Genomic DNA, 13,343 nt, shown 5'->3' on the forward strand with positions numbered 1-13,343 from the left:
GCATTGCAGCAACTGTTAAATGTAGGATCTCAGGAGATTGTGCAAGTGCATTGAAGCATTTTGGAGAATAGTGTTTTGAAGGAGGATGTGTAGGATGTGTAGGGCAGAAAACTGAAGAAGGCCAGTGACAATTGTTTTACACTACTATCATCTTAGAAATGGGAAGTAATTAGTGACCTTCCATTTCAAGGGGCCAAGATCTTTTTAGAACTTCCTATTGCTCAAAAGGATGTGAGTTCTGATATTTATAACTTTCAATGCACTTCATTGCTTGCTTTTACTCGCAAGAAAGTGTCACTCTAGGTGTAACACATTTGATCAGCGAATGTTACTCATAAGTAAACTGAAACCATGGAAATGACACACATAAGGAATCTGTAAACTTGGCACCTATGCTGGTACATCGGTCCACTAGAGCAATTCAAAGCTGTTGAGGCACTGAGGTTATTTTATCTCCCTTCAGCCACACTTGGACCGATGCAGCAGATTATGTGAGTCTGATCTTTGCAAAAGTTTTCAGGAAAGAGCCTTGGCATTAAAAAAAGACCCACTTGACTTCTAAAAAACAAGATGGTTCTTTTCTTTGTATTGCAAGTATGTGCTAACATAAGAAAACTAAAGAAAACCTATGCCAATTATATGTGGTGGGCATGTGCCTCAATAAAAACGAATGAAAAGGTAAAGCTTCGCACAGGTCTGCTACCTTGGAACAGGAAACAATTATAGACTATGCAAAATACCATTTCAAGATAGTGCCATGGTTTTTAGTAGTGATGCCTGGTGCTTTGCATAAGAAAGCTGTGGTCCAGTAGTATTGGCAGTGGAGCTGCTTGTACTTTCATTACTTAATTAGCACTAGTTTGCAAGAGCAGGTGAGGTGCTGGGAGGTGAACTAAATGAAATATCTCCTAAAGTCTTGCTCCTCTGGATGCAGAGCAACACAGAGTCGGCAGGCAAAATATTATTATTTAGACTATCTGACATACTAATTAATGACCAGTGGTTGTGTACTAGCAGAACCAAACAATAGCAACAAAGCCATGGTTAAAGATGGCTGACCCATGGCCCAATTGTATGTATGCTGTTCTGAAGTGCTGAACCAGTATGTGACTGACACTCTGATGAATAACTGAAATGGGCTTACCTAAGACTCATTTTCTCTAAGCAAGATTACGGATCAGTTTTAAGAAAATATGAGGCTGGTGAGACAGCTAAAACAGTATTTTAGCTAACCCTAAAACACATCTAAATAGATAGACCACAAGGAGCAGGAGTGGAGTGAATCCTTGGCTCACACGCTTAAGACATACAGTACTGGTCAGAGCAACACAATCTTCCATGAAAGAAATGGAAAAAGGGTGGTACTGCAGGACCACTGCAAGTTTCCTTCAAAGACATAGAACAAGTGTGTACTGCAGTGCCAGCCAGCGCAAGCTTCCTTCAAAGACATGGAACAAGTTTGCTACTTCAGAGCCAGTCAGTGAAAGCTTCCTTCAAAGACATAGAACAAATGTGGTACTGCAGGGACAGTGCAAGCTTTCTTCAAAGATATGGAATGAGTGTAATTCTGCAGGGCCAGCCAGTACAAGCATCCTTTAAAGACATCGAACAAGAGTGGTACTCCCTCACACCAATAGAACACATGCCGATCTGGTATGAAACAATGCAAGCTTCCCTCACATGCACAGAACGTGGACAGCATCTGCAGCAGCAGCTCAAGCCTGTGTGTAAACACGGGGTAAAACTGAGGGATAAACATGCTCACTTAGTACTGCAAAGGCACCGGATTTTCTTCACATTCACTTCCTGCTGCAACACTGCAAAGCATCTTCAGGCAGCTTCCCTTGCTGCAGCCCAGTTTCTAGCTGGACAAAACAGCCAGAGGACCATCCACCACTTTACAGCTGTAGTGAACAATATCCTGTGCATGCTCTTCCAAGAACATGGTCTTTCAATGAGCAAGCACTGATGCTCTGCTCACCTCATGATGGGGAAGGATTGAGGGAGGGAATGTGATACAGAAGGCTACCACACAGGGTCCAATGGCAGAAACGCAGGACTCTGTTATTTCAGTTCCACCGAAAATGTGTCAATTAAATCCATAAACCCAAGGTCATTGGCATAGGACTGCTTTGAGACAACTGTTTCATCGATTACTATTGACTGAAACAGCAATCTCATGAAGAGGATCAATATATCACAACTAGACTAAATGGATAACTTACTTTCCATACAGAAGATAGGACTCCTTTAGAAAAGGAAGTGTAATTGAGCCAGTTGTCCTGTTCTATTGCCCATTTCTTCCAGTATAACATTCCAATAGTCTTTTTTTTTTGTGGAACCTAGACCTAGTGCCACCAAGGTACAACTAGGGCAAAATGCAGAAATTGAGATATTGACATTATTTATGAGAGCTTATCTTTGTCTCGGAGTATTGAAACAAAATATGCAAGATCTGTTTTTTCTCCTTTTTTTATAAAGGATAATTGGTTTATTTTCCATGACTTAAAGTGAATGTACCGGAAACATGCATTTCTCTTGAAAAATGCTGAAAACTGATTTCACATACAAGGACCTTAATGGATGCAAGAGAAAGGCATGTTCATTTCAGACCAGGATTTCCTTTATTCACGAGAGCAGGGGCAAGCTGCTGGCATGTTTTCAGATGGTATATATTCCGACTTGTCTGGAGCACACAAGTATTATGTGGAAATGTTAGTAAAATTAAATGATTGTAAAGTTAATTCCCTTACAATAAGATAAACATGAAGCATTATTTGCATCCAATGTACTGAAATACAACAGGATATATTGTCATAACATGCTGGTAGCATCAAATATACAACAGCAAAGCAGTGTTTTGTAGAAACCCTGTACAAAAAGTACAAAGTGGTGTTACAGTGTGATGTAAATGTTCCTTTATTTTAGAAGTCCCTTCTTGATACCAGACAGATACAGTGGATGCATGTTTCATCAGGTTGACTTCAAGGCTGTAGGAACAAATAATTCTCTTGTAGGGGATCTCCATTGATAGTCATAAGCACTGAATAGTCCTTCCCACGTGCAGGGAACCCAGAGCACTTTTTCACAATATATAATTGTAGATGTTCCCCTTTCTTCAGGAAGCCCTGCCGAGTCACTTAAGAAGGAAACAAGTAATCAGCCTATAGTAATAGGCTGCAATTGCCCACTTCTTTATCTTGTACTTAAAAAAGGGGCAAGGAGAATTATATATGTGTATAATTTCATAATGTTTTTATTAAACAGCATAAATCTTTAACAAACCCTTTTTTGATAGATTATAGAGATGAGAAAGAGCAGGAGAGTGTAGCCCTACAGGCTGTCATTATATGAGTATCCCATCATGCTCAGCAGGTGACAGATGCTTCAGTTCTTTTTCCTGGCTCCTGCTGACAGGATCCTGGAGCATTGAGCTCAGGCAATTTTGACTTTTTTTCTAAAAGGCTCTCAGAAGTTTTGGTAGACAACCATTTCACTCAACAATTTTTGTCTCTCCTTGGCTTTTTCTGTTATTTAGTCCGATAAAATGCATTCTTTATTTAATAAATCCACAGCCTGTGGGAGAAAGAAGGCTAAAACGAACCCTTATGAGGTTTGCATCATTCGCCTCCCAGAAAGTCATGTTCCTGAGTCTTGTCACCACTACAGGAACTTTTCAAGACGTACCCTGAGGGAAATGGAGAAAATTCACCTCCATGGGCCCAAAGAGTGATGAGGATAACAAATGCAGTCTGAAGGTTGGACCTGGGAGCGAGGAGAGGGTCAGAACTCTACCAGGGCTCAGTCATCTGTCTCTCAAAGGCAAGCAAGCAAACAAATGCAGAAAACATAATTGGTCACAGTCAACATCAAGAGGATGATGGCGAGGCAACGTCCACCTGCTCACCGTCAACAGCCAGTTCTAGGTCGAGGAAGTGCCAAAGATCATCGTCGAGGCAAGGTGGATCGATGTTGAAGACACATGCAACACTCAGACCTTGTTCGACATCTAGGAGTCTATCGACTACTGTTGCCATCAAGGTCCAGATCTAGGTCGAGATGCCACCATAAGTCTTCGTCAAGGACCACATCGGCATTGAGGTGCTGTCGAAGATCATCATTGAGAAGTAGATCGACCTCGAAGGGGGTTGATGTTGAGAAGTCTTTCAAGACTACAGGAGGCAATAAAAAAGAGGAGACTTATTTATTCATCCCCTGACTCAGAGTATTCCAGGACATACTCCCCTTCTTCAAGGCCTCAAGCCAACGTGTTCCCCACCAGTGTCATATTCTCCTCCACCACCTTCGCCACTACCATCCCCACCTCCTCCAAGGCCTCCTACACCAGCACCAATCTTACGACCAGTAGGCACTCCCATACTAAGACCCAGATCTCTGTCAGAATGTGCCAACATTCAAGTCATCATAGCTCCAGGCGCTTATCTTCATCTACCAGGCACTCCCGTCATCGTCACTATTCACGATGGTCTTGTTCAATACACCTTTCTACCGATACATCCTCCACTTCTACCGGACAATACTCTCAGACACTTTAGGATTCCCCACCATCTCGTATTTCACCAGTGGATGATATCACCATGTTACAGGAGGTCTTGGTGAGGGCGGCAGAAAAGCTCAACATATGCATTTTGTCTCCGACCCACTCAACATCAGTGATCTTTGAAACTCTCCAACACCAATCAGCATCAAGACCATTACTGCCACTGGTGCCAGGTCTCCTAGAAATGGCTATGGGTCTTTTTTGTGACTCCAGCCACAGTTAAACCGGCTCCAAGACTTCAAAAGAAATATCGTCCTCTGGAGAAAGATCCTGCCTTCCTTCATGCTGGCCTGTCTCCCCACTCAGTGATTGTAGTAGTGGCAAAAGAGCACCATGCCACTACTCCTACTTCTACAGAGCTTCCTGATAAGGAAAGCCAAAAGCTAGACTCAGTGGGTGGTAAAGTTTGGAGCACTGCGGCAACCACCACCAAAGCGGCCAGTGTAACTGCCCTACTCGGCAGGAATGATAGGGCACTACTGGCATCCATTCAGCAGTTCGCAGAACATCTCCCCAGAGACAAATGGTAAGATTTTATGGGAATTTTTAATGAAGACTTAATGGTTTCCAGTCAAGTCATAGTTGCTGCAGCAGACTCTTCCCTATTAGTGGCACATAAATACTGCCACTGTGTCGTTCCGAGGAGGTATTCTTGGCTCCACCTCACATCCCTCAAACCAGAGTCTCAACAGAGACGGCTAAATCTCCCATTCTCCGGTTCTACCCTCTTCAGAAGCCACAGTGATGATGGGATAGCACACATGAAGCCTGAAATGGAAACTCTTAAGCCAGTTGGCTTAGAGAAACCCAAGGAACAATGGAAATATTTCAGGCCCTATCAATGCCATTTCTATACTCAGAGGGTTCAAACACTTCAATGGTATCATTCTAGCCAACACTACCTTATCAGCAATAACAATGAAAGCAGACTTGAGGAAGATCCACCTAGCAACCTGTTCAAGGGGGCAAACAACCATCGGGATTGAAACCCTGAATTATTACTTCCCCTTCTTCTGTTACCCACTCTGGTAGGGGGAAGCATTTCTCATTATCTGGCAGAATGGCAAAACATAACACAAGCGGCCTGGATTCTCAATATTGTGCAGAATGTATATTCTCTCAGATTCACCAGTCCTCCACCATCCATACCTCCGAAACTGTCCAATTTCGATTTCCCATTGCTACGGTGGGATGTCAACATACTCTTACAAAATCAAGCTGTGGAACCCGTTCCCCACAGACACTGAGGAACAGGCATTTAGTCCAGATACTTTCTGGTGAAATTCAGACACACACTCGACCTCAAAACAGCCAACAGATGGATTCAGCTAGAAAAGTTCTGGATGCTGACATTGAATCAAATCTATCTCCAAATACTCCAGGGGAATTGGCTTCGTTCCATCGACTTTCAAGATGCATATGTTCATATTCCAATCACCAGAAAACATCAAAAGTTCTTGAGGTTCATTGTGTGGCAGGACCACTATCAGTACCAAGTACTTCCATTTGGCCTAAAGTCAGCACCCAGAACATTCTCCAAGTGCATGGCAGTAGTGGCTGTCCACCTAGGAAAGCACCAAATCTTCGTCTACCAATACCTAGACGATTGGCTAATCAAGGTATCAACGTCTCAGGAAGCCCAGCTTCATTAAAACTGGACTTGCAATCTCCTTCAAAGGTTAGGGCTTCATGTCAACCTCAGCAAATCCACACCTACCCAGATTTAACCTTGCATAATCTGGAAGCCTTCATCAACACAATACAGGCAAGATTGTGTCCTTCGGAGGGGAGACACTTATCAATACTTCAGAAGTGTAATTCTCTCACAAGAGCCTCTCATCCAACGGTAATAGCAGTATTGTCTCTTCTTGGCTTAATGACCTCCTGTATCTTCCTCACACCGAATTGCCATTTCCATATACGACCTCTCCAGGAATGTCTCGAGGACTAGAGGAACCAACTGACAGGCAACTGGGAAGACAGGATAAAACGATATCTTCATGCGAAGCTGTCCCTGAAATGTTGGTGCTCTCCAGCCAACCTTTTTCGAGGAATGCCATTTCATCAGCAGGTTCCTCTTCCAACAATAGTGACAGATGCATCACTACTAGGATGAGGAGCCCACATGGATCAGCTTCAAATTCAGGACAAGTGGTCACAGAGAGAGCTGACCTATCACATCAATCTCATCAAAATATGTTCAAAATGCCCAGGCAGACTCAATCAGCAGCGTTCTACAAGAAAATCACAAATGGCTCATACACGACAACATCGTACAAAAGATCTTCAAGCTGTGGGGCACTCCAACCTTTGACTTGTCCGCCACTGCCGAAAACAAAAAATGCCTAAACTTCACCTTGAGGTACTTCCATCGAGGGACACTCGGAAAATACCCTATGGATCGACTCATCCGGCAAATTTCTTCATGCCTTTCCACCTATTCCTCAAATTCCATCAGTCCTCATCAAGCTGTCCCATTCAAGAGCCAAAATGATCCTAACAGCTCCAGAGTGGCTATGTCAATGGTAGTTCACGGACTCTCTTTATTGGTCAGAGCGTCCACATCTCAAGCTTCCATGCAGACTAGACCTGCTTACAAAATTCGAAGGCCAGATGGTTTACCCCAATCTCTAATCCTTGAATTTGGCTGCATGGCTCCTGAGCTAGTGCAGGCCAGACACTAGAATCTGCCACAAGACTGCTTCAACTTCCTCAAGGAGGCTAAGCGGCCTTCAACACGTTCTGCATATGCCTTCAAATGGAAGAGATTTTGCAGCTGGTGTTTCTCTAAAACGTGGACCCTACAACTTGCCAGGAAGATGTCATTCTACCATACCTACTCCAGTTGGCAAAATCTGACTTGCAATTCTCTTCTATAAAGGTTCACTTGGCAGCCCTTATTGCCTAGAGAAAACGTCCTTCACAAACCTCTTTTTCAAAACGCCCAAAATGCCCATGAGCAAGGATTTTCTAGAAGGTTTGAAGAAGTTTTTCCCTCCCAGTAGGCATTCTTCCCCTCCCTGGGAACTCAATGTAGTCCTTCCTATGCAGGACCCTTTCAAGCCCATTCACAAGGCATCCCTACAACATCTTTCATGGAAAAGCACTATTCTTTGTAGATCACATCAGCCTCCAGAGTTGGTGAGATCCAAGCATTATGTTCTCATGTACCATACATAGTTTTTTACTCAGGCAAAGTGGTAATGGCGACTCACAATAAATTCCTCCCTTAGGTTATTTCGGATTTCCATGTTAATCAGACCATCTCACTAGCAACATTCTTACAGAATCCCTGTAATGTAATGTAATGTAATGTAAAGGTGTACTTATATAGCGCGGCTACCACTCCAGGGAGTATCTTGGCGCTAAGCCAACCAGATGGAATGGTTGGGGGGGGCAGACAAATTCACGCTAACACCAATACCTACACAATTGCTAAACAGGCTGCATCAGTAAGAGAAAAGATCCATGTCTTCAGGGCCTTTCTAAACAGAGTCTCCTGAGACAGGGATCGAATGGAAGCGGGAAGATTATTCCAGGCCTTAGCGCCCAAGACAAAGAGAGATTTGCCACCTTTAGTGGTTAGCCTGAATTTGGGGACAGTAAGCAGGTTCAGTCCTGATGATCTTAGGCAGCGTGCTGGAAGATAACGTTTAAAACCATTACACAGGTATTTAGGACCTCGCTGATAAAAGGCCCTAAACGTAAGTAAAAGGATCTTAAAAAGAATCCCTTTGCAAATAGGCAGCCAATGAAGCGTATTTAATGCTGCTGAAGCTGAAGATTTACGAGGCCAGCGGAGTACTAACCGAGCCGCAGCATGCTGGACTATTTGTAGTCTATGTAATACTGATTTATTGGCTCCAGCGTATAGACTATTACAATAGTCCAGCCTGGAGGCAATCAAGGCCACCGCGACTGTCTTCCTAGCTGGCAAAGGCAAAAGATCGAAAAATTTCCTTAAAGATTTTATTATGCAAAAGCATGAACCCGCTACCGTCAATGCTTGTTGTTTAAAGGATAGTTGGCAATCGAACTTAACGCCCAAATTTCGCGCAGAGGTAATGGTCATAGGAGGAGCCTCTGCATCGTCAGGCCAGCAAGTTGTTGGAGAAAACAAATTTTGTTTTCCAAAGGGAATGATTTCGGTTTTACCGGCATTGCATTTAAGGTGGTTATCCGCCATCCAGTGAAAAGTAGCTGCTAGGCACTGTCTGAAGTTTTCCTCAGTATCTGACTGGTCACTGTCCAGTACTAAGATAAGCTGAGTATCATCAGCATACGAAATACTATTAATCTGAAAGCTAGTGATTAGTTTCATCAGGGGGACCATATACAAGTTAAACAGCAGAGGGCTCAGGCTTGATCCTTGGGGGACTCCGGAGCTAAGGGGCTTGGCCTCTGATTGAAAATCACCTAACACTGTGATTTGTCGCCTATCTATGAGGAAATTTTTTAGCCAGGCCAACACCACCCCACCTACTCCTGCGGCAGCCAGACGGTTCAAAAGGATGTTCTGAGAAACCGTATCAAAGGCTGCCGACAGGTCAAGTAGGATTAATACAGCTTTCTTACCCTGGTCCAGGGCCATCCGAAGGGACTCTGCTGAAAACAGCAGGGCAGATTCGGTAGAGTGATTGGACCGAAACCCTGACTGATTAGGATGCAGAATGTCATTTCCTTCCAAGAAGTTCGTGAGTTGATAATTCACGAACTTCTCAGCCATTTTGGATACAGCCGGGAGCAGGGATATTGGCCGTAAGTTGGAAAGGGTGGTCGGGTCAGCTAGTGCCTTTTTCTGAAGAGGCTTAAGAGCTGCAAGTTTCCAATCATTTGGAACCTCCGCTGTGGCAAGAGATGAATTAATGATCCCATTAATAATGGGGTTCGTTACTGTGGCTAGAATTTGTAAGACTGATGGAGGACAGGGATCAAAAGGAGAGCCCGATTTACAGGCGAGAATGGCCTTTAGAGAGTCTTCCAACGGAACATAAGAGAATTTTTCTAGAGTAGTTAAACCTTTCATGCTCTCTGCGTTTCCAGTGGTTTCTAAAATGGACGATGTTTGCGGGAAAGTCTTGACAATATCAAGAATTTTATGTTCAAAGTAATCTGAGATTTCATCACAGAGTTTCTGAGATGGAGGGATTTCCTGCAAAAGGACTGAAGGATTCGTGAAGTCCTTGACTATTTTAAAAATTTCTTTTCCTTTATTTTCTGGAGCTACCATAGAAATGGCCTGTAGATAATAGGCTTTCTTAGCTGATTTGATACTAGCATGATAGTTTCTTCTTGCTTGTTTGTAGTTGTCACGAGCAGAGGCTTCATATGACCTGCGCCATCTCCGTTCCAGTTTTTTTAACACTGTCAATTCTAGTCTCAAGGCAGATGAGAACCAGGGGGCCCTCCTCTTTATTGCTCTGATATTAGAGGTTGAGATCTGAAACCTAATAGGGTCTAAACGGTGGCTTGCCTTGGTTAACCAATCACAGAGACCTTGATTGTCTCCAGATGTTTTCCCTGTTGCCCTAGGTGCACTAGATGTGAGAAATTCAATCACATCAGGTCTGCTGGATAGTTTCTTCCAATTTGGTTTACCTATAGACTTGGAAATAAATTTATTATTGGAATTAGGTCTCGTATTTTTTTGGTTTATTGCAATATGAAAAGGTATAAAAAAATGATCAGACCAAATCTGAGGGCAAGGTGATTTTACAGCAAGTCCCGTAGAATTAGAACAAATACAATCCAAGAGATGACCTCCTGAATGTGTGCTTTCATTGGTCAGGAGAGTGAGTCCCAGAACCTTAATGATCTCCATAAAGCAATCAACTCCAGGAGCTGAAGGGACATCAAGATGCAGGTTTAGATCTCCTAGCAAAGTAAAATTGGCAAATCTAAGCACTAGATCACTTAGTGCATTTCCCAAATTGTCCAGAAAATCTTTCGATGGGCCTGGGGGGCGATAAACCAATACACCTGAAAAAGTAAAGGACTCATGGATAGCCAGAGAGAAAGCTAATGCTTCAGCTCCTTTAATGTCTACCAGTTCATAGGCAGAACATTTTAAGGAATTTCGATAAATGATAGCAATGCCTCCTCCTCGTTGTGTAGGTCTATCTAACCGCTGAATAGCATAGTTCTGCGGTAGGGCTATGGCTAAATCAGGGTTACACCACGGCTTCAGCCAGGTTTCCGTAACCAATAGCCAATCAAGCATGTTGTCAGAGATCAGATCATGAATGTTCTGAGCATTTGTGCAAATTGAACGAGCATTAATAAGGCCACCTCGAAGGATAATTGAGTTGGCGATTGTCTTATGGTGCAGCGAGTGAGGAGCGGGATATGGCACATCCATCCTAGGCAACATATCCAACATAACCATAACGACACTGGAAGGTCCTAATGGCTTACCTCAGGGGTACCGCTTCCGCGCCTCCTTGGCGCTGACGGGCGCAGATGGGCAGGACTCTGGCCTGACTCAAGCACGAGTCAGGCACGACCGCTGCGCGTCACCGCTGCACGAGCCAAGGGAGGGTTAAATAGTAGCTCCCCCCCGGTTCACCTGAGCACTAGAGCGCTCAGTGCAATGGCGCCACCAGCTAATCCAGTCCCCCAAGGTGGCAGCAGAAAAAACATTTCTTCAAGATGTGACGAGAGTCTTGAAGTTTTATCTTGATATAACACGTGACATCTTTGAGGTCGAACCAATTGTTTGTCAACTATGGTCAAGTCCGTACAGTGTTAGCCACTTCCAAGTAATCCATATCCCGATGGATAGTTTCCTGTACCCTATTGTGCTATTAAAAAGCTAAGAAGACACTATCAGCTAGACCTAAGGCTCATTCCACCAGAGTTAAAGCGACTACTGCTACTTTAATGAGGATACCGAATATTTGCAAAGCAGCCACATGGTGATCTGTTTACACATTCATCAAGCATTAATGCCTAGACTCTGATGCTAGAGCAGATGCTTGAGTGGGACAGGCCTCCATCCGAAATCTATTTGCTTAAATGGCCACATTAGTTAGTCTTCTGTCATCTCCACCACTCTTTGTAGGGATGGGCTTGCTACTCTATTCAGTGCTTATGACTATCAATGGAGATACCCTATGAGAGAAGGGATAGTTTCTTACCTGTAACTCCAGTTCTCGTGGGGGAATCTCCATTGAAGTCAAAAGCAACCCTCCCTCCTTCCTGGTGGAGTGGAAAGAGGAACCTAAATATTATCACTCATTGCCTCAAAACGAACTGAAGCAACAGCCACCCACTGAGCATGATGGGATACTGGTGGTTCCTGGGTTTTTAAAGGCAGGGCTTCTATTTGTAACTCATTTAATGACAGCCTGAGTGGCTACACTGTCCTGCTCTCCATCTCCATCAAAAAAAGGTTTGTGAAAGATGTATGCTGTTTTATGAAAACATCATGAAATTATACACATATACAATTCTCCTGGTCCATTTTTTAAGTACAAATGAAGAATTGCGCCATTGTAGCCTATTCCTATAGGCTGCATGATCTTTTTCTTTCTCAAGTGACTCTGCAGGCCTTCCTGAACAAAGGCGAACATATGCACTTAAGAAGATATATTGTGAAAAAGTGCTCAGGGTTCCCCGTATGTGGGTAAGACTGTTCATTGCTTATGACTTCAATAGAGATTCCCCTACAAGAGAACTGGAGTTACAGCTAAGAAGCTAGTCCTTATGTAACATATGATTGATTATTTGATTAGAAAACAGTAAGGATAGAAGAACCACTGTCTTAACTCCACCTTAAAAGTGCCAAAGATAATCATGTTAAAAGTACAAAAGAAATAAGTGCAAGTCCATTATAGATTCTGCAATAGATGACCTGAGCAGAACAAAGTGTACAAAAGTACCATGTAACAAAGAAATAGTGAAATATACCAGAGACTGTTTACCCAATCCCTAATCTTCTGTATATAGTGAGTAAAGTGCATCCATGCATAATATAACAGTAACAACTGAGTTGGGAAGGTACAGATCAGTGAGTTCTGTCTGTACATCAGAGGTAGTAACAGAAGAACTACAGAGAGAGACCCTCCATCGTGCTGAGTAAACCACCTAAGAAAAACAGCATAACGTATAAACAACAGTTGATGTTAAAACCGGAACCATTACTAAGGTGTACTCATTAAAGATTATAACAAATAACATAAGTGTACAGAAGTTCCAGTCATAGAATCTGCACCAACAAGATATAGTCCACCACAATACATTTTTAATCCAGCTGTAGAATGTGATCTTAAATATAAATCTTTATCACAAACTTGTTAAGGTAGAACTATTTCTTGGAGGACAATCGAAAGAAGAAACAAACCTGGCCCTTTCTTAATATGTGACTCTCCGAATGAAGATCCTTGAAATTTTTTATATTTGATATCTTCAAGGAGGCAGACAAAGGAGGTAACATAGTAAATATGAACAGAACAGACTATTTCCAAGAGAATGACAGACAATTGAGTGATTACAGAACCTATTTAGGTCTACAAACAAATCCCATTTTAGACCTTACTAGGGTTACCACAAGAAAGTTGAACAAATGGTGTGATCAATGTATGATTACTGATCTAGAGTACAGATTTTTGAACCAAACCTTTTCTACATTTCCATACATCTAGATACTCTGAAAAGTACATAAATCTGCGTCATTCCAACTGGGTTGACCCATTATTTCTGATATGGGCTATCCCCTATAGAAAATCTCTAAATATATTACCTATCTTACAAACTTATGTAGCCAATCTTCCCTCATACCTAC

Source organism: Triturus cristatus, chromosome 1_1 (genome assembly GCF_964204655.1).
Source record: "Triturus cristatus chromosome 1_1, aTriCri1.1, whole genome shotgun sequence".
Classification (NCBI taxonomy): Eukaryota; Metazoa; Chordata; class Amphibia; order Caudata; family Salamandridae; genus Triturus; species Triturus cristatus.